Consider the following 24,063-nt stretch of genomic DNA (forward strand, 5'->3'; position numbering starts at 1 on the left):
ATCTCTCTTCATAATATCTCTGTGACTTATGTCCCCAATAGTAGCCCCCTACTTCAAAGTGGCACTGTGCCTTGTTTGGGATGAACATTGAATTAAAAAAAATGTCATACTATAGTTAAATAAGGTAATGGCTAATAGTGTAAACATAATATATTTGTATATGCCATCTGTTGTTGTAAACCTACAGTATTTTGCTCCAGACGGGAAAAACTGCACTTCTTTTATTATATATAGGGATAATAAATTAAATAACTAAAAGTTGTAGCAAATATCAAATGACTAACAAATGACTAAAATATTGTAGCATATGAAAAGGAAGTGGCTAATATATTGTAACTTATGTGATGACTAAAATATTGATGCCTATGAAAGGAAGTGGACAAATATTGGAACATATTAAATGACCATAATATTTTATCCTATGAAAATAAATTATTAAAATAGTTTGACAGGCAGTGGCTAAAATAGTGTAACATGAAAATGACTAATATATTAATTGAAATGCTACATTATTGAAACTTATGAAAAGAAATGGCTAGAAAATTGTAGCATATGTATTGAAATGACTAAACTATTGTAGGATGTGAAATGAAATGACTAAAATAGTATAGTCTAAAAAAGAAAATGGCTAAAATGTTATAAATATGAAAATATAAAAATATTTTTACATATGAAATGGTATATATTATTGCAACACATGCACGGAAGTCGCTAAAATCTTGAAACCTATTAAAGAATAAAAACAATTGTAGCCTATGAAATGAAATTGCTAAAATATTGTAATATATGAAATAAAGCAGCCAAAATATTGCAACATATGAAAGGAAGTTGCTAAAATATTGAATTCTATAAAAGAAAGTGGATAAAATATTAAATTCTATTAAAGAAAGTTGCTAAAATATTGAATTCTATAAAAAGAAGTTGCTAAAATATTGTAGTCCATGGAATGAGTAATATAGTGTATCATATGAATTGAAATTGCCAGAACATTGAAGCTTATGAAAGAAAGTGGCTAAAAAACTGTAGCATATGTATTGAAATGACTAAAATATTATGACGTATAAAATGAAATGGCTAAAAAAGTGGCTAAAATATGGACGGAAGTGACTAAACTATTGTAAAATATGAAAGAGCATGGGTAAAACATTTTAAAATGTGGAATAAAGTAAAATATTTTTACATATGTGTGGTTATTATTATTGTGGTTAGAAGCAAGAAAGACAAGTCTTACCGTGGCTGCTCAGCGAGTGAGTTCAGGCAAAGAAAAGGAAGAACAAACATGGCGGCCAGCATTTTTATTTTGTCCGTTCTCGCATAATCCCATGTGTGCATGAAGCTGGAAACTATAAAATGATGTTCATTTCTCGGTGCTGGGAGATTGTTCCCGATCAGGCAGGAGAGAAGGCAACGAGAGTAGAGACAGAGAACTGAGCGATAATCTTTCTTGAACATTCCGTTTGTGTATTTGAGGTGAACCCCCCCCCATTATACTTAAGCAACATGATTAAGCCTTTTAATGGCGACGGTGATGTGGTGGCGTGGCTTGAAAAAGTGGACCTTGTAGCAAGGATTCAGAGGCTGGATGATGTGGCCGCAGTAATACCACTGTTTCTAGAAGGGGACGCACTGGCTCTCTATTTGGAGCTCAGCGAGCGGGAACAGGGTGACGCGGACGCTATCAAGGGTCGACTGATCAAAGCTTTTGCAGAGGGGCCTTTCGAGGCCTTTAATAAGTTGGAAGAGAAGAGGTGGACCGGTGAATCTGTTGATGTCTACGCGAATGAGATAAGGAGATTGGTTGAGTTGTCGGGCATCAGGGGACATGCCACGAGTCACGTAGTCAAGATGACTTTCGTTACCGGGTTCCCGGAAGAGATATCGAAAAGGTTGCAGCAGGTCCCGGGAGTGGAGACGCTGGATGTGAGTGAGCTGCTTAAAACTGCAAAAATCTTGGTGAGCACCCAGCCAACGGAGCCTGGAGGAACGACAGCAACGGTACAGCAGGATGTGGGCAGGAAACTGCCGAACCCGGGGATGGCATGCTTCGAATGCGGGGGACCACACACGAGAAGAGACTGCAGGAAGTTCTTGCAATGGACAGTGTGTTACAAATGCAATCGGAGAGGCCATTTAGCGGTAAAATGCACAAGTTCGGGAAACTGGCGAGGGGAGGCCGACGCGCCAGCGGCTGCCCCGATTCGAGAATAGTGGCGCACCCGCAGCAGATGGCCAAACAGAAGATTGCGGTGGAAGGACGGAAAGTTATGGCCCTGATTGACACTGGCTGCACCACTACCATGGTGCACACTACCCTGGTCGGAAGATGGAAAGGGAAGGTTGAAGTAGTGGCATTCGATGGGTCGCGAGTGAAGTGTCGAGGGAGGAAGACCATCACTATTGATATTGCTGAACGTCGGATAAGGGTCCATGCAATTGTCACTGATCGCCTGGTGCCTGGCATCCAAGCTATCATTGGAATGGATGTTATATGCCGCGTTGGAGGTGTTACCATCACATGTAACAACGTGAGGTTCGGACTAGCTGAGTGCGTGGTGACGGAGCTAGCCCCCAGAGGGATCAACAAGACTGGGGAGGAAAGAAAATTGTGATCAAAGATCAGGACTTCCGAGCCGAATTCGACGGAGAGCAGTGGACGGTGGAATGGGCATGGAAACATCAAGCGCCATCGCTGACAAACAGGGTGGCGTGCTACACAAATTCGCTTAGAGGAGGGGCGAGAAAGGAGTTTGAGCAAGAAGTCGACCGATGGATTGAGGAGGGGGATACTGATGCCTTGGACGGATGACGTGGAGCCGGGCATTTTGCTGTTGATGGCCGTTCTCCAAACAACTAAAGGGAAAGTAAACTGTTCCTGGATTTCCGAGAGCTGAACGGCCATGTTAAGTGCCATACGGGAGGCGACACCGTAGATGTGTGCAGTGAGACCATTGGGGAATGGAAGCAGATGAATGGCGCATCTACGTTTTGGTAGATCTAAAATCTGCCTATTTGCAACTCCATGTTGCCAAGAAGCTCAGGAAATATCAGTTAGTCAAGTACAAAGGCAAAACCAACTGCCTTACGCGAGTGGGGTTCGGGTTAAATTTGGCACCCAAGATTATGTCAACTATCCTCAGGAAGATTCTGGAGACAATGGGAAAGGGAGATGGGGTAGTGAGCTCATACATAGACGACATTCTGGTGAATGAGACTGTGGTAACTGCCAAGGAGGTGGTGGCTCATTTGAAAGAGCCGGAAAAATTAGACGGAAGGGCTGCTTTGGGCCTAAAACTGAAACGAGGTGCGTCAGGCGGCTTAGAGTTTCGCAGGGGAAACGAGATCCCGCAACTGAAACAGGAGCTCAACAGACGTGAACTTTTTTCCATATGCCGAATGTTGATCGGACATTACCCCGTTGCTAGCTGGCTTAGATCAGCATGCAGCTACATAAAGAGACATGCCGAAGGACGAGGATGGAATGATAAGGTGGGAGAAAGAATGGTCGCCATGATGGAAGAGCTCCTGAAAGAAGCAGAACGGCAAGACCCAGTCCGGGGAACCTGGAACGTACCGCGAACATTGGATGGAGTTGTGTGGTGCGATGCGAGCAGCATTGCAACAGGGGTCGTTTTGGAAATTGGAGGAGTAGTTGCAGAAGATGCAGCCTGGTTGAGGAAAAAGAATGATGTCAACCACATCAATGTGGCGGAATTAGACGCGACAATAAAAGGAGTCAATCTGGCCTTGAAATTAGGACTACGTGACATTTGCATCAAAACAGACTCTGCCACAGTGTTTGCTTGGCTTAAGTCTCTCACTTCAAGCGAAAAAAGTATAAAAACGAAAGGGGCCGAGGAGATGTTAGTGAAGCGCAGACTTGGGGTGCTGGCTGAGCTGATGCAAGAGTTTTGTTTGAAGCTTCGCATAGACATGGTGGCTTCTGAAAAGAACCGAGCAGATGCTCTCACGAGAGTGAAGAAGAGTTGACTGTTGCCAAAGAAAGATGTTGTTGCTGCATCGGATCTAGATGATGTTGGCGTGCGAGAACTGCACAATTTGCACCATATGGGGGTAGAGAGGACTTGGTACTTAGTGAAAAAAAGTCGACCCGAGGATCACCAAGGAGCAAGTGAGGCAAGTGGTCAGGACATGCGACAGATGTCAGTCGATTGATCCTGCTCCAAGCACGCATGAAGCTGGCCAATTGGAGGTGAGTAGGACCTAGGAGAGACTGGCATGCGATGTCACCCATTACAGGGGTGGACTTTACCTGACCATGATTGACTGTGGGCCCAGGCGATTTGCCCTATGGAAGAAGCTACATGGAGGAACAGGCAATGAAGTAGCGGCAATCCTTGATGAGGTGTTTTTGGAGCGAGGCCCCGTGGAAGAGTTGTTAACTGACAATGGGACTGCATTCAAGTCAGTAGCAGTGACAGAAGTACTGAAGAAATGGAAGATCCAACAATTTTTCAGAGCTGCCTACAGACCCAGTGGCAACGGGATCGTGGAGAGAAACCACCGCACCATAAAGGCAGTTGTGGAAAGAGGAGGAACCTCACCTGAGCAAGCCATCTTCTGGTATAACATGTCGCCTAAACTGGGACAAGTACCAGAGACGGTCCCGCAACTGTCAACGTTTGCATATTCCTGGAGACATCCCAGGGTGGAGCCGGCAAGCCGAGAAGTAGAGGCCACAGGGACCATTAAACTCGGGGATGAGGTATGGGTGAAGCCACCGGGGTGCGCTGCACCACACAATGGAGTAGAGGTCGCGTGTTTAGTAGGAACACTAGTAACAACATTGTAGTGGAAGGAGTCCCGAGGCACATTCTCAACATCAGAATAGTGGAGGGTGAAGCAGTGGAGGGGAGTGTGCAGCCACAAGAGGAGGACGAGACACCTCAGAGGCCAAGTAGAGAGAGGTGACCGCCACAGTGGATGAGAGACTACGAAATGTGATCTTGAGATCAGGGAGGCATGTGGTTAGAAGCAAGAAAGACAAGTCTTACCGTGGGTGCTCAGCGAGTGAGTTTAGGCAAAGAAAAGGAAGAACAAACATTGCGGCCAGCATTTTTATTTCGTCCGTTCTCGTGTAATCTCGTGTGTGCGTGGAGATGGAAACTATAAAACGATGTTCATTTCTCGGTGCTGGGAGATTGTTCCCGATCAGGCAGGAGAGAAGGCAACGAGAGTAGAGACAGAGGACTGTAGCGATAATCTTTCTTGAACATTCCGTTTGTGTATTTGAGGTGAACCCCCCCCCCTTCCCATTATACTTCAATATGAAATGAAGTGACTAAACTATTGTAACAGTGACTACAAAGGAAAGTGACTAAAGTATTGTAGCATGCAAAATGACTAAAACAAATGGCTAAAATATTTAACATATGAAATGACCAAAATATTGTAACATATAAAATAACCAAAATATTGTAACATATGAAACGACTAAAATATTGTTAAATTATAACCTATGAAAGGAAGAAGTTAAAATACTTTAACATATGAAAAAAGAGGGTGGAATATTGTAATCTATGAAAATGAAGTGACTGTTGAAGTCTGTGAAAAACATCACTAAAAACTAAGAACAGCATAAGATTTTACTGGTTTGTAGGGTGTGGTTGCAAGGAACGTATGTAGGTTTATATCTCCTATACATGTTCAACGAAGTTTAAAGCTGGTTACGGTGGTGGTAGGGGCCTAATGAGGTAGGTGGAAGTCAGCCAAGTGTTTCTGAAACAAGCACACACAGCCATGCACAAATGGTATGTTCTGCTGAAATTGATATCCATCCAAAACCAACATAACTTTGTGATATTTTTACCATACTTCTATTAGACAAATCTAGCAAGTAACAGATACAATTATAATTGTGTTCACAAAATCTTTTATTTCACATGAATTGTTTGGGAGGGGTGAAAGTCAGTCAAATCGAATTTTCAAACATCCCACTAAATTGTATAAAATACAAGCTGTACTTGTCCAGTGTTACCCCTGAAGTAATTCATTTGATTTTTGTTTAGTTTTTGTTTATCTTTCATTTGGATGATTGTTGGCGGCCAAGTTATTAAAAAGGAATTTATTTAAATTTTGCTAAGAAAAACTATTTTCACATTTTTAATGCTAAAAAAAAAGTAAAATTTGAACTTTTACATCGCCACAAAAGTAGACAAAAAATTAACAGGCTAACATGAAACAATAAGTCATTAAATCTGCTAAATAAACAACGAGTTCAAATTCAAGGTAAAAATATTGAAAAAATGTTAGGAAATTGTGCATAGTTTCTATGTAAAGAATATGAGGAGGACAGAAACAATTGTATGCTAATAGAAAACTGTTTTATATGAACCAATGGAAATTTGCTCTCTTCATTAACTTACATATGCACATGCAATTTTGGTAAATGCAAGTGATAAGCTTCCTAAAGGTCAGCAGTAGAAAATTTTTTTGCTAAAAATAACGTAAATTCTTCCCTTGTTTATACGAAACAAGATTTGATTACAATTTGATAAAAAAGGAAAAAATAAATGAAAAATGCGGTTTATTTTGAAAGATGGGACTAAAATAAGAAGCTTTTGTAGCAATCATTAATGTCAAAACTTTCCATAAAGTCACAAATATTGAATAAATCAAAAGGCAACAATTTTTGGACAAGAAATTAAATCTTTGCAAGAAAACGAGGAGAAAAAAAATTTGCAAAAGACAAGCAGAAGTTGATGGACCCATATTTTATTTTGCCTTGACTAAAAACAGTTAAAAGAACGACACACATATTCCTGATGACATTCAATAAAAAGAAGATGAAAATAGCTGCGCATGAAGATGTCAAACTGGAATGGGAAAAAGAACGACAATGTCCTTAAATACGAGTCGAATCAACTCCCCCCCCTCATACACGCACACATAGTAAAAAAAAATGGATAAAATCGAATAAAAAGGTATCTGTGTGAATTCAAAATATCAAGAGGAAATAAATGAACAATTAAAAAGAGGTAAAAAAAAAAAACATTCAGCAAACAAACTGAACTGAAACCATTTTTTGGCAAGAACGTTAAAAGTAATTGTAAAATATTTTATAATCCTTATTTGCATAATTGAATGAGTGCATATATTAGAGATAAACATCTTGATACCTATGTATACATATGGCAGTGTGTGTGTGTGTGTGTGTGTGTGTGTGTGTGTGTGTGAAAGAAAAGTTAGAGAATCTAAATAAAAACTAAAAATATATTCGTATGTAAAATGTTCCGGGGAAGAAAATGAAAGTGATCACAAATTTCTAAGACAATGGGAACCACACTTTCTTTAAAACTTCAAATATATATCATTTGGATGAAATTTAAACAAAGTATGTACAAAATTTTCTTCAGAAGACAATGGAAAGTGTTCTGAATTTCTACGTACCCCCCTTCAAATGAGCCATGAGCAGAACACCATTTAAACTTTAAATAAATTATATGTATAAGACACTAATTCAGAGAGTTTTCCTGAATTTCTTCTGATGGTATTAAGAGGAGAACCAGTAATAAATGAAGGTAACATGGTGTGAGAATAATCAAAAAGAAAAATGTTGTCTTCTTCAATCAATGCCGAGCAACATTGAGCCATCTTATATATATATATATATATATATATATATATATATGGCATTGTGATGCGTCTACTGTGTAGTTGTAGTCGTAGTAGTAGATGTGCTTATCATCTCTTGCTCTCAGCTAACACGGCTGGCTAGCATTTATGTGAAAAAGTAGCTGAATGGGTAAGTCTCTCTCTGCCAGTATATAGCCTCTCCATCTGCAAGCCCTATGTAGTGGTTCCACACACCGAAACATAAAAACTGAGCACCCTGCGGCCTCAAACTAAACTACAAGGACTCAGAGGATGTTGGCCCCCAGACCTGTCTTGGGAAAGACAAAGGCTAAGGGAGTAAACCCCAACAGAAAATTCGGAGTGGAGTCCCTAAGGCGGTAGGAAGACAGACCAGTCTCCTTCCGACAACTCCTGCATCCTGATTTGTTCCCAGCTGTATTGACACAGTCCTGCTACTGGAACCGGCGCATCAGGAAGAGAGAGTGAGGCTGATCCTGCGCAAGTCTCCCTCACTTTAATCCAAGTCAAGCGCAAGTCATGACATCAATTTTTTGTTAACCTCAAGTCCTGCGACGACAGGGAAACGGCGAAGCAGTAGGTGTTGATACACTGGAAGCTGTAGCTGTGAACCTACACGTAGGCAATTCAGGACATATGGCTGTTCCTCACTGGACTGAGGCAGTGGTGGGTCCTGCAGCCTCCTGAGTGACCGAGCAGCCTTTTTAGGCTCGCTCTGCTCACCTCCGTAGAATGAGGACGGGGCTAGAAAAGGTGCCTTAAAAATAGCCTGCTTCACCAAACCCTGGCCAGCATACCGCGGCTGGCAGGGATCCCTCTTAAGCGGTTGAAACAAAGGAAAAAAGAAAACAAAGTTGCTTACTCTAGCATCGTGGAATCTCCAAACCCTGCTTGACAATGCAAAAGCTAATCGACCTGAAAGACGAACAGCGCTTGTAGCTCGTGAGCTTGCTTGCTACAATATTGACATTGCAGCCCTAAGTGAGACTCGTTTTGCAGACAAAGGCCAACTGACTGAAACTGGTGGAGACTACACCTTCTTCTGGTGTGGGCGCAGTGCTGAGGAGCGGCGTGAAGCTGGTGTGTGTTTTGCTATCAAAACAACTGACGTACCAAAACTAGCAAGCATTCCTGAAGGTATCAACGACAGACTAATGAAAATGCAGTTACCTCTTGGATGCAACACCAGCGTTACGCTGGTCAGTGCCTATGCCCTAACGATGACTAACCCTGATGAGGTCAAAGATTAGTTTTATGAAGAGCTGGACTCTCTCATTTCCTCAGTCCCTCAGTCGGAGAAGCTTGTAATTCTTGGCGATTTCAATGCATGTGTCGGTACAGATCATCAAGCCTGGCACAACATCATTGGAAAGCATGGAGTAGGCAAATGCAATAGCAACGGACTCCTCCTCCTTAGAACCTGTGCGTCACATGATCTCAACATCACAAACACTATATTCCGCCTCCCAAATCGCAATAAAACCACATGGATGCATCCACGCTCTCGGCACTGGCATCAAATCGACTGTCATTACAAGAATCAAGGACAGGCAGAATGTGAGACTGACCACCGCCCCATCATCTCCAAATTTAACTTCTTCATCCAACCAAAGAGAAGGCCTCAGGGTAAAAAAACAGCCAAGAGGCTCAATACAGCCAAATTGAAATGTCCTAAAACAGCAGAGGAATTCCAGAGCAGCATACATAGTAAACTTGCTAACTTCCATCTCAATCACAACAGCATTGAAGACAGCTGGACATCCTTCAGAGATGTTGTTCACTCGGCTGCTCTTGACGTTCTAGGTCCTGCCACCAAACACCACCAGGACTGGTTTGATTAGAATGATCTTGAGATCCACATCTTGTTGCAGGAAAAACACCGCCTGCTAAGAGCGCATCAAAATGACGCAGCTTGTGTGGCGAAGAAAACTGCCTTCTCTAACATGCACAACAAAGTCCAATCCAAGCTGCATTCGATGCAGGATTCCTGGCTCAGTGCCAAGGCAGATGAAATCCAAGGCTACGCAGACAAACATGATACAAAGAATTTTTACGATGCACTAAGGGCAGTTTACGGACCACAGTCTTCGGGATCCTCTCCTTTGCTCAGTGCCGACGGTTCAACTCTACTCACGGGAAAGAAGGAGATCCTCAACAGATGGGCTGACCATTTCAACAAAGTGCTCAATCGCCCTAGAGCCATCAATAATATAGCAAATCGAAGAGGTCAACAAAGCCATTCAGCAGTCAACCAGTGGAAAAGCTTCAGGTCAAGATGCCATCCCAGATGAGGTTTACAAGTCCGGTGGTGCAGCCTTGCAGGAGCAGCTAACCTGCTTGTATCAGATCATGTGGAGGAAAGGACAACTACCACAAGAGTTTAAAGACGTCACAACCGTTCACATCTATAAGTAAAAAGGAAATAGCCAATCCTGCAATAACCACTGAGGTATCTCTCTCCTGTCCATAGCAGGAAAGATCTTGGCTTGCATCCTCCTCAACCGCTTATTTGGTCACCTGGAACAGGGACTCCTACCGGAGAGTCAATGTGGTTTCTGCACCCAAAACAACCCCTGTATGGCGAGCTGTGCCAAGGCAAGCATTCAGTTGAAGCACCAAGAAAACGCTTTAAGGACAATCTCAAAATCTCCCTCAAAGACTTCAACATCAGTACCGAGTCCTGGGAATTGCTTGCATCAGACAGACCTCACTGGCATCACTTCATCAACAAAGGAGCTGAAACAGCTGAAGAGAGAAGAACCCTCAAAGCACAACAGAAGTGTGCAACCCGCAAAGCCAGAGCAACAAGCTCTGTCCCCACAACACCTGCTCACCACTCTCCAACTTGTGGGAGAGCCTTCCATGACCGTACCAGCCTTACAAGTCATCTCCGGAAGCACAAAAACAATACTTCTACTTACTAATGTTATGGTCATCTTCGACTTCCAAGGATGAACACGATATATATATATATATATATATATATATATATATATATATATATATATATAAGCTTTATTAATGTAAAAAATTTCCTTCATTCTATGGCAGATGAGAATGACCTAGGAGTTTAGGTCCTTGCTAGCAGAACCAAAGGTGGCTAAATTGCAGGGTTTGAATTCTTCGACCACTGGCAATTGTCACTCCCTGCACTGATGAGAACACTAGTGCCTGTAGCTATATATATAAATTCGTATTCCTGTCTGTTTGTTTGTTTACAAAAATCCATTACTTTATCATATCATTCATTTCTATATATAAACTATGATTATTGCAAAATATAAGATTAAAGACGTCATTTGAATATTACATTAAGGAAAATCGACTTTATTAAATAGCAGTGTATTAGTTATTGTTTATAGTAAGAGAAGTGTTCTATTTAAGTTTATTATTTGAATTTTGATAACATATTTAATTTATTTTATTTTTACCGACATCGATTTTTTTTTTATGAATCGGTTTGAGTTATTTCCCTTTGGGCACGAATGTTCTTTTTGTTTTTGTTTTCTTTTTTGGCGGATATTAAAGCTAAAAACTTTTAAGCATTGTTTTTGGAATTAGTTTAAATAAAATAATTTCCGTGATTTCGCAATTAACCTTGTTGTCCAGTGATTTTTCATTCCAAAATAAACAAACAATTCAATTTAACTACGATTCTTTATTTAAAACAAAAACAAAAAAACTTTCATTTACATTTTTTTTTACCAGTTATTTTTTTTTCAAATTTTTTTGACATCGTAACTCATTTTTTTTTCCTTTTAATAACGCAATAAGTCATAACTCATCATTTTTATAACATAAACATTCGGTTAACACAAATTCTACTTTGTTCATTTTATTTATTGCGGACAATCATCCTCATCTTTTATTAGTCGTGAAAAGATGAGGATAATTGTCCGCAATAAATAAAATTAATAAATAAAATTAATAAATAAAATTAATAAATAATACTCATCTTAATAAATTCCAATTAAAAAATTCTACTTTGGTATTTTTGAAACTGAATTATTTACAGTTTATTTTCGTTGCAACAGGCTGTAAATACAAATCTTTCTAGACTGAGGTAGCATAAAAGAAATTCGCTTGAACTGGAATATAGTCATAAAAAGGTGCTCAATATCCGGAGAATAGCTTCTCTTCGTATCCCTTTTGCGGAAATATCTGGTGGAGAGTTTATCACATACTTCTTTTTTCGGGGTTTGGGGCTGGAGAATACATTTTTGTGTTTTCATTCGTTGTTTTATTTTTGAAATTTTTGTTGGGTAACGATAGAGTCTACATATAATAATGAAAAACTGCTTAATATTCTTAGCATAGCAGGTGTGGCGAAGCCGAATTTCATGTCAACCTGGCAACACTGAGTATCCATGCTTATATATATATATATATATATATATATATATATATATATATATATATACTAGCAGAAATATCCGCCATTGACTAAGTTCAAAAAGAGCCTTCAAAAATTAACCCTAATGTGAAAGGTTATGAAAAGGGAGTGTGCGTGTAAAAAAATAACTTTTGGGCTATCGAAACCAAAGCAAAATATGATGAAAAGAAAAGTAAAATTTAGCAGAAATATATATTTTTATATCAACTTTATTGTCCTTCATAGGACAAAATGCATTTTTTTTAGAAAAATAGAATAAAATGGAGTTTCTATTATCCGCATCCCATTGACCTATTTCAATTTCTCAATTGCAAAGAGAATGTAAAACCATGTAAAACAATATAATATTTGTCAACAGTTTGTCCATCATAGTTCTTAGAAATGAAAATAAAGTCAGTCCTCTTATTTCATGACGAAGGAGTCTCAAAATATAAACATTCATGGTGACGTGGATGCACAGAGCAAACTCTTCCAATTTTAGTGTCAAATTTTACACCTGAATGCATGTGTTGTTACTCCATGTGTAATAAGATGGAACCTGATTATAAAGATTTTTTGCAAAATTATCTTGTACACACGATTTTAAAAAAAGCAATAAGAGTTGTATCTTTTGGGTTTAGGACAACTTGGCCACCATTTTTGTTTGTGAAATAAAACCTCCGACACTTTTTAAGATGAACTGTAAGCTGTTGGATTGAAGGATGCATTTCATGAATAGGAAACTCCAAAATACGTCAAAATGCTTCATTACTGCCGATATATTTACCAAATTCATATCGAGTAACTTCATCACTAACATTTTTTGTAAGGAAAACATGGCTGCATCAGATCCCTTATTTATTTGCAAACATATTTGATAGATTTCACAGAATTTCAAAATTCAACATTTATGTGAGCATTGGATGTCTTGGAAATTAAGAGAAAGTAAAGTACAATTTACCTACTGTCAACTTCATGTGTGCCAACCACAGTTTTAAAGCCACCATCTTCAGGCAATCTTCTCCTATAATACGGATAATCATCCTCACTAAACTGAGTTTCATGTGACTAGTTTTTAGGATATCTTTTTGTACATTAGACATCAACCATGCAAGGTGAAGTTCTATAGATATTACCACAAGGCCCAGGCACGATGTGACTCTTTAGTATTCCAAATGAGGTTGGATCGGTTTGTATATCAGGCAACTCAGCTGATATAATGAAATCAATTTGATTAGAGTTGATTTTTCTGGTAAGCCACAATAATATATGAGCATGAGGCAAACCTCTTTTTTACCATTCAATTGAGTACATGTAGTGGGCCAAAGATTTCTGATTATCAGATTCTTCATTTTGACGAATCTGATAATCAGAAAGCAAAATACTCTGATCAATAGATCTTGTCGATTGATGCGTGTTTATCCAGGGAGAAGTCCATCTTGAATTTCCTTCCATTGTGGAAGTGATAAACAGGGCTGGTTTTCCATAATTTCTGACATAAGTTATTGTATATTGGGTCCTTTCATGCATATACAGAAGAATCTTGGGATATGGCATTAATCCGTTTCATGGTTGATATCGTAAAATGAAATCACCATATGGCGGGGCATAAGTAAATTTTTATACAGTACATATTAAAAATTAATAACAAAATACAGTACAGTATCTAATACACATGTACATAATCAAATAACATTATAAATGACACCATAAGGCAGGGTAAATATCGTAACCAGGGGCTGGAAAAACATTGTAATCTGAAAAAGCCGTACCCAGGGCTCCATATCCCAGGGCCCTACTGTATTATAAACTACCTGTAAAGCTAGAAAGTAATATGCTTATCTGACCAATATAGTTATTTTTATGATCTTTGAGATGTAAGTAGGAATCTATTTTTACTTTGTTTTAATGAGTTTTCATCTATAAAAGTCTTTCTGCTTCAACTTTTGCTAGACTATCAACTGCAAACTGATGGAAGAGATTTTGACTTCTGTGAAGATGATTCAAGAAATTATCTCTGATCATAAAATGATAACGCATAAAAATCCATACTCAAAACATGTTTTGTGGTTTTTCCAAATTGATTTTGGATTAAGTGATATGTGATGAAAGGACTATAACCAAAGTTTTTTTTCTATTTTTAAATTATTTTTAGTTAAAAAATAAATTCTAATTCGATCAATCAAAAACAAATGCAAAAAATAAATTTTATTTTTTTTGCATTTGAACTTTTTAAAAAATCATTCAAAATGCTTGTAAATATAATGTGTTTTATTTGTTAATAAAAAATTCCAGATATAGTATCTATCATGGAAAAAAGAATTTTAATTTCATTTTCAAATGAATAATTAAAAATTCAGTATCTGCTCTTTCTTTGTCAGTCAGAAGAGAACAAATCCTTTTCGATTGAGGTAATTCTTGCCTCTCAGAATCTTCATTTATACTGCATAAAATCAATTTTTACTTTGACATACTCTATCTACCGCATTATTTTTTCCCCCTATTTATTTAATAATGATAAATGAATCACCATCTAAAATAAAAAAAATATTTTTTCCTAAAATACAGTTTAAGTAAAATAATTTGTTTGGGAGTACTGTTAAAACCAAATTAAGGTGACTGAAATAGAATTTGACCAATATTTTAATGATTTATGATACAAAATGGAAGATTTAAACTAAACGCCTTTAAGTAACTTTGATATTTAAAAAAAATCAGTTACTTAAAGGGTATGAAAACACACAGACAGAAAATAATATCAAATAGTTTAACTCTTCCATTTTAAGCATAAATTATTTAAATATTGGTCAAATCCTATTTCGGTCACCTAAATTGGTTTTGACATTACTCACAAACAACTTATTTTTCTTACATTATATTTTAGTAAAAAACAAAACAAAAAAAACTATTCAACGAAAGCCAGATAGACCCTATAATTTTATTATACCACACCTGTACAAACATAAGCACGCTTATCACAATATTCTTATGTGGATCTATATTAAAAAAAAACTTGTTAAACCTTCTGACATCTTTCAATTCTATGGAGATCAGGTGTGAATGCAGACCCCATAATTTTATTATCCCATATTTCTTCAAAGTGAAATATAATTGTCAAATTATACTTACACAGATAGATATCAAAAGTCTTTGTTAAAATTTGTGGCATATTTTGATTCCATGGAGGCCAGACGCAAATGCAGACTCCACAATTTTATTATACCATCCCTGTTTAAGCTGAAGCATACTTATCAAAGAATTCTTATGTGCATCTATATCAAAAACTGTTGTAAAAGGTTTTGTTTTTAGTTTTTTATTTCCATTCTTTGGGGACTGGGCGCATACACAGACCCAACAGTTTTAATAAACCACCCCTGTTCAAAATGTAACATACCCATTTTTGCTCCTTGATACCTCTTCTATCATTGTATGTGGTCAGTTTAGTAAAATAGTAAACCATAGGAGCCTATTCGTGCACACACACACACGCGTTCAGTTTTATGAAATTTGAAAAAAAAAAACGAAATCATGTGGCTGTATATTTGTGGTAATCCGGCAAAACGTTATTAAAAAGAGAAATCTACATGATGTCTTAATATTTATAGATTTGTGTGTGTCTACGTGTGTGTGTGTGTGTGTGCATGTACGTGCGTGTGTTATTTGTATACCTAAATGTAAATAAGTCAATTTAATACCAAAAGATGTTACTTTTTCTGAAAATGTTTTTAGTTATAAACAAAAACAGAATCGAATAGTTGTTGATTAGAATGCAGTAAAGTGCAAATTACAGAAGAACACAAACTGCAGCTTTGAACATTTACAGATAAGTTCATAAAAGGAAAAGATGAAAAGAATATTTATTGAGATTATTACATTAACAAAAATATCAAAAACTGCAAATACCTTGGAAAAAACATAAGTAAATTCAACAGAAGTCTTAGTTTAAATGTGTCAAACAAACTGCACAGGTTGAGAAAGAAAAAAAAATGTTGAAAAATGTACCCTAATGAATAGTTAAGTGATAAATCACGGAGAGTGGAAAGGATGAGCCATGTGACCTCTATGCACTTAAGTCATGTTCACCCAAGTTCATGAAACTTTGCTCCATGGAAGGAATATCACTTATCAAAAGTTTCAACCAATAAAACTTTATACTTCATTCAGAAAAAATAACTTATCTCATTTACATAATTGTGTAAGTCCATAACTATAAAAATATACATTAAAACAAAAATTGAAACAAATTTATCCAATGAAATTTTTTGTTGCATGATTCAATCAATAAAAAATGAAAAGTAATCACATTCACATGACGCCATTATTTATATATACATATCATTCAACCACGGTAGTGGTTGAATATATGCTTAAGTGCGAAATTGAATGAATCGAGACACATTCAAACCCCCACCACTAATTCCGTTCGCAACCAAATTTCAAACAGGTTATATAGTTGGATAGAACACCTCATTAGCTACATTTTGAAAAATAAATTTCGAAAATTGGTTCAGTAGAAAAAAAGTTACAACAAAATATGTGGGTTCACAAACAGGAGAGTAAGTACATACATAAGTGACTAACGCTTTTTTTTTTATTTTGCATAACTTTTTTTGTATATAAATATTTTTTACTGCGATTTTGCCAATATGACATGTTAGCGTAACGGTTAGAGTACCGGGGTTTGGTTGAAAAATTTTAGGTTCAATCCCGTGTATCGGTTTTTTATAATTAAAAAACCGAACTTTTTTTTAATAACTAATTTTTTTTAACTCTCCTTATGATTTTATAGCAAAAAATGGTGAATTTATCGATTAAAAATATTATTGAATTCTATGATATACATATTCTTTGAATGAACTCAAATTTTTCGTTATCACATTTGATGAAAAATGTAGTCATTTCATAACAACTACTGTGATTCGAAATTAAATTGAAAATGTTATATGTTACCATAACGGGTATAGAGCCGGGACTGGTGGAAAGATTTTAGGTTCAATCCCGTGTAATGGTTTTTTTTTTTTAAATTAAAAACCTATGAAAATCGAACTATTAATATGCTAATAATTCGCCGGTTCCAAGTTATTATTATAACTACTACTCTTAGAGCTGCTGCTGCTGTGAGATCGTGTCTTGTCCATATTATCATCAGCAGCAGTGAACCTGCTTGCCTAGTTTCGGAAGTAAATACGTCGAATAATACATGTGAACTTAAAAGACTAAAAAGAGGAAAATACTAGTGAGAGTGGCAGAGACAATCAGAAGACGCCAGAAAAAAAATGGATAAAATAAAAGGTTTAGTTTTTATTTTATTTTATTAGAAGAAATAAAAGAAAAAACAACACAGCTTTATTTAAACTTACTAGGAAATACTGAAAATATTTTAAAGATTTTTAAAGGTAAATTTAAAAAAAAAAAGGATAAAAGCAGACATCACTTTAAATGTCGATGACAATGAAACTTGGATAAAATAAAAGGTTTAGTTTTTATTTTATTTTATTTTATTTTATTAGAAGAAATGAAAGAAAAAACAACACAACTTTATTTAAACTGACTCGGAAATACTGAAAATAGTTTAAAGATTGTTGAATTTTTATTTTATTATTCATTTATCTCATTCGTTCAGGGAATGAAAGAGAAGTATTTTTTTTAGAAAAACAGACAACATTGTCGATTATTCCTGTATTTTTCTTTGTGTGTATTTATATATATAATATTAACAACGAACTTGAAATACTAATGATAATAAATATATATTTATGCTCTATACAGATCACGAATTCATGAACCGCAGTCTCAGTAGAGACCCTGGCTCGGAACTACTGTGATTGAATGATAAATATTGCATAAATGTGTGTTTGAGAGCTAATTTGTTTTTACAATCATTAATAAATATTATAAATTTATATATTAATACAATAGCAATGCCTGGAAAAATCATGGATTATATGGAAAAATGTGCGCATGAAAAGTAATATTCTTAAGATTTTATTAAACCTGGAAAAGTAAAGGACAAGAAATTCAACCTGGAAAAGTAAAGAACAAGATATTCTAGTAAAGTAAAAAATAAGAATTTTTTAGACTTAAAATATTGCAGCTAAAAATTAAATTTGAATATTGATAAATATTTTATTTATTATTTGCATATGTTGTTGTTTATTGTTGAGTTAGAAAGGGTGTCAGTCGCTGGATTGAACTTATTTCCCCCCTATTATTTGCATATATTTATGTAGTGAAAATTGTTTGAATAAAATTAATTCATTAGTTAGTTAGTTAGTAGATGGAATTAATAATTTTATAATTTACATAAAAATGAATTAAATGATCCTAATTATGATATAATAAAATTATTAATTTTTATTGTCCTTTTCTTATTTTATTGATACCCTCTCTCTCTCTCTCTCTCTATATATATATATATATATATAATGTGGAAATGTATATAAAAAAGAATACGAAAAGTATAAAAGTTTATAACTTTCCATTATTTGTTTTCCATTGGTGACATGCATGAATGCAAAATATTAAAAACTTTTTTACAAAAGCATAATTTCAACCGATCCTTCTGTCTTAATTATTATTAATTATATTAGCTCCAAAGCAATTTGTTGAGCTTTGCATTATATCAGTAAGTCTCCTGTTATAGAATCGATCTTATCTTTTAAACTCCTTTATATATATATATATATATATATATATATATATATATATATATATATATATATAATATAAAAATTATAACACGGAAATTACATAATTGTCGATGCAATAATTTATTTCAACCTTATGGTATTTTCAAGCATCTAAATCAGACAATTACATTTTTGATACTGAAAAAGAAAAGAAAAGATCGGGCTTCGACCCTCAAAAAACCAAAGGTGGTGGTAGTAGCAATCCACTTAATACATTTATAGAGAGGGTGGTAGGGATTTAAAAAATAAAAATTAAAATTAAAAATAACAAATAAAAATATTAGATTAGACACTTATAAGCGGCAGCTCGATGTAACCATACACACACACACACACACACACACACACACACACACACACACACACACACACACACACACACACACTCACACACACGCAACACATACACATACACCTACACCCACATACACACACACACACGCCTCTAAGATGTACGTTCTGACATGTAAATGTCTTGACACGCGTTTACTAACCTAGGAAGAAGGGGCGAAAGTATACGGATATATAGTGAAAGAAATAGAACAGCGCGTAATGGAAAAAAGAAGAAAAAAAGAGGAAGAAAAGAAGAGGATATAGTGATCTAATGTTAACTGTCATATTAGTCTAGAAACTCTGAGAAACGTAAGGGAAATAAACTGGATGTTTGTACACGCGTCCTATAGTTAATTGAGTTATGGAAAGTAGGTCTATTAAAAGATAAATAAATCAATAAAAAAAAATAAATAAAAAATAAATAAATAAAAATAAGAAAATAAAAATAAAAAGAATATTATATATAAAGTTTTAAAACTATCTGTATGTTATTATGTAAAAATTAATTAGAAATAAATATTATCTTATAATTCATTTAAATATTGTATTTGTAATATAATACTATGAATTTAAAAATTGAGTCTTATGTATTTAATATTTTATATATTTTCATGTAAATAATTTTATTGGTGATTATAGCGGTCGTTGTAATTAATATTTCAATTCTTAATTGATTAAGAAGTGGGAAATTGTAATATTGATCGCCCCCAATTCGATAGGACGTATCTAGTTTCGGTTAATATATACTTTTATTCACTCCGTACAACAAAATTATTCTCATGCACGCATAAAGAAATAAGTAAAATAATTATATTTTTGTGTTGATTTGTATCAAATCTAATAATATCTAGTTTTAGTATTTGGTCTTTTTGACTTAACTCAGTTTAATAACTAATGTATTATCTGCAGAGAAAAATTATTATCTTAAGGCTATCTCATTTATTTATAAGTAATTTGGATAAACCAGGTACTTCGGAAAAAAAAAAAAAAAAAAAAAAAAAAAAATTATATATATATATATATATATATATATATATATATATATATATATATATGCCTAGCTTAGATTTCGGACAACAAATCGTAAAGTAGTTATTATCGAGTATATACCGGACAACACTATAATTGCCAGTGGGGTGGGGTAGGATGGTTTATCGTAATTAATCTAGTGGTGTTAGATTCGGTGTCTTTACCATTATAGAATTCTCTGTTCGTCGGATCTAGAGTTATTGGTTATTTTAAATTTACATTTATGTCTACATCTGGCCATCAGTTCATCTCGTTTGTTTAGGAGATTACTGTGTTGGTACTTCAGGATTCTTATTTTTTCCTCGAGGCATAAACTGCATCTCTGCCTAAAGCCGTTTGGAACGTCCGAATGACATAGGATTGACCATGAAATCACTGGGGATCGATTCTCATTTTTTAATAACCACCATTGTTTAGCTAACTCGGTTTTATTCTTAAGTTCTGGGTTATTGAAAGAATGTTTGTGGTCATAAAAACGTTGTTTCCAGCTTCCGGCGGAGATACCGAAGTAAACTTTTTTGTCCCTGTTATTATCTTCTGGATGGATCGTGGCCTTATAAACCACGCACTCAACTTTACAATTACCGTCCAGTGGGCAGTTATTTTTCACTTGGCAGTTACATTTGTCTACTGTCGCCTTATTTCTATTAGAGTTGTTTAATATTTTATTATTATGAGTGCTAATTATTCTGTCCATGTTTTTAGTGCACGAGTAACTTATTTTAATTGTTTTTCTCTTAAATATCTTCCTAAGTGGATTATTTATGGTAAAATGTTTATCTATTAGGTTCAAAAATACTTTCCCTATGTTTATGTTGGATAGTTGACAGTAAGGGGGATTAAACCATATTATTTTCCGGCCTCTGTTCTTAGATTTATTTTTGTTTTTATTTTCCTTCTTAATATATGTGAGTTTTTCACTGTATCCGCTTATCTCTAGTGCTCTATTGTATAATTTTTTATTTGCTTCAAAAATTTCTTTGTTAGCCGAAAGTTTATTAATCCTAGTGTTAATCGTTTTAGGTATTTGTTTAATTATGCAACTAGGATGGTTAGATCTAGTATTAATATAAGAAGGTGTGTTATTATCTTTATTGAACGGCTTGTATATCCCCTTTCTTAAGTCTAGAGTTATGTCTAGATAATTAACTTCTTTACAATTTGGGGTAATATCTATTTTAAATCCTAGGTATTTGAAGGCTCTTACTAATTTTTTATGTATTTTCGATACCATGGGGCCGTCACTATTAGGGATAACAATTAGTCCATCATCCCTGTATAATCCCACTAAGTTAGGCTCTATAATTCTGCTAATAGTGTACATTATAAATATGCCCACTAGGTCGGCAATCTGGGCTGAGTCAAAAGCCCCCATCGGGACGTCAAACTCGTTGTTATTCGATTTGATCCATGTTTCCTGATTGTTTAAAAGGATGGATCTGCGACAAGCCATAATCAGTTTTACCTGATCATCGGATACATCCACGAAATTCCTAGCATAATTAATGCTGTTCATGAGTAATTCCTTGGAAATTGAGGGATAGAAATCCATGATATCGAATTGGATGAAACAAGCATTTCTCTTATTTTCAATCGATTTAAACCATTCGATAGTATCCGAAGAATCCTTCCACAGATTGAATTTAGTGGCCTCCAGGATTACCTTAATAATGTTCCTGATAATCTCCCTAGATACATGACCGAGTTCCGATTTAGTGGAGTTGATCAGTTTAGACTGCTTCTTGATGTGGAAATTTTTCTTGTGGTCCTTGATGAGTATGTATGCGTTTCTCTTATCTATTTTTCCCACTCTATCTTCTATACCCAGTTTGGATGCAAATACTTTGGTTTCTTCATTGATTGTATTTTCAGTGTCGAGGGTATCCTTTTTATAACTATTACAGATGTTCTCCAGAATAGTTTTCCTGTATTCAGATGGGCACATCTTGTAAATATTCGTTGATTTATCAGCCTTCACCCACACTTTGTTAGACTTTTTAATCTCTGCGATGTCATTTTTCAGGATTGACTGGAATTTGTTTGAATGCCTCCGGAACTTAATTCTTTTAACTAAGTCAAATAGATCAGTCTCGAATGGCTTTAAAGCCTCGATGGGTTTACATGTATTCTGAGATCTGAAATTATAGGTTTCCTTGGAGTTATAATCCTCATTTCTTAAATAGAAATACGCTTTCCATCTCATTCTATTGGTAAAATCCGTTATTCTGTCCATCAGAGAGAAAGTGAAGCTGTGTAAGCTGGGAAAAGGTATATTTTTCAGCGAATACGAAGGTGTGAATTTTTCCATCTTCAGTTCAAAATTGAGGTAATTCCGATACTAGAATTCCTGGGAGAGCTCAACACGGTGTGGAGCCAATTATAGTGTTATAATGGAATAAATCCAGAGGAAATCCGGGTATGAGAGCTCAATGTGGTAAACAGAGCAATAAGATAAAAATTATAACACGGAAATTACATAATTGTCGATGCAATAATTTATTTCAACCTTATGGTATTTTCAAGCATCTAAATCAGACAATTACATTTTTGATACTGAAAAAGAAAAGAAAAGATCGGGCTTCGACCCTCAAAAAACCAAAGGTGGTGGTAGTAGCAATCCACTTAATACATTTATAGAGAGGGTGGTAGGGATTTAAAAAATAAAAATAAAAATTAAAAATTAAAAATAACAAATAAAAATATTAGATTAGACACTTATAAGCGGCAGCTCGATGTAACCATAGATACACACACACACACACACACACACACACACACACACACACACACACACACATACACATACACCTACACCCACATACACACACACACACGCCTCTAAGATGTACGTTCTGACATGTAAATGTCTTGACACGCGTTTACTAACCTAGGAAGAAGGGGCGAAAGTATACGGATATATAGTGAAAGAAATAGAACAGCGCGTAATGGAAAAAAGAAGAAAAAAAGAGGAAGAAAAGAAGAGGATATAGTGATCTAATGTTAACTGTCATATTAGTCTAGAAACTCTGAGAAACGTAAGGGAAATAAACTGGATGTTTGTACACGCGTCCTATAGTTAATTGAGTTATGGAAAGTAGGTCTATTAAAAGATAAATAAATCAATAAAAAAAATAAATAAAAAATAAATAAATAAAAATAAGAAAATAAAAATAAAAAGAATATTATATATAAAGTTTTAAAACTATCTGTATGTTATTATGTAAAAATTAGTTAGAAATAAATATTATCTTATAATTCATTTAAATATTGTATTTGTAATATAATACTATGAATTTAAAAATTGAGTCTTATGTATTTAATATTTTATATATTTTCATGTAAATAATTTTATTGGTGATTATAGCGGTCGTTGTAATTAATATTTCAATTCTTAATTGATTAAGAAGTGGGAAATTGTAATATTGATCGCCCCCAATTCGATAGGACGTATCTAGTTTCGGTTAATATATACTTTTATTCACTCCGTACAACAAAATTATTCTCATGCACGCATAAAGAAATAAGTAAAATAATTATATTTTTGTGTTGATTTGTATCAAATCTAATAATATCTAGTTTTAGTATTTGGTCTTTTTGACTTAACTCAGTTTAATAACTAATGTATTATCTGCAGAGAAAAATTATTATCTTAAGGCTATCTCAATTTATTATCTTAAGGCTATCTTTAAATTTTTATCTTATTGCTCTGTTTACCACATTGAGCTCTCATACCCGGATTTCCTCTGGATTTATTCCATTATAACACTATATATATATATATATATATATATATATATATATATATATATATATATATATATGTGTATGTAAAGATATATATATATATATATATATATATATATATATATATATATATATATATATATATATATATATAAGGATATATTTATATATATATAAAGATATAATAAGTTTTAGTAAGTTTGGTAATTTACTAGTTTTCAATGACATCGGAGCTTTGTTAAATGAATTGAAGTGACCAGCTTGTGAACTATTGTTATGACATAT

The 24,063-nt window shown here is 34.9% G+C and overlaps 1 protein-coding gene across 3 annotated transcripts in view; it reads right to left on the reverse strand.

The window, feature by feature from the left end:
• The window catches only part of LOC145252655 (dystroglycan 1-like), a 492,163-nt gene that overhangs the window by 238,160 nt on the left and 229,940 nt on the right, over positions 1–24,063 (reverse strand). The gene's annotated exons all lie outside the window — the stretch shown is intronic.

The sequence above is a fragment of the Euprymna scolopes genome, chromosome 29, assembly GCF_053919585.1.
Source record: "Euprymna scolopes isolate OS-2025 chromosome 29, ASM5391958v1, whole genome shotgun sequence".
NCBI lineage: Eukaryota > Metazoa > Mollusca > Cephalopoda > Sepiida > Sepiolidae > Euprymna > Euprymna scolopes.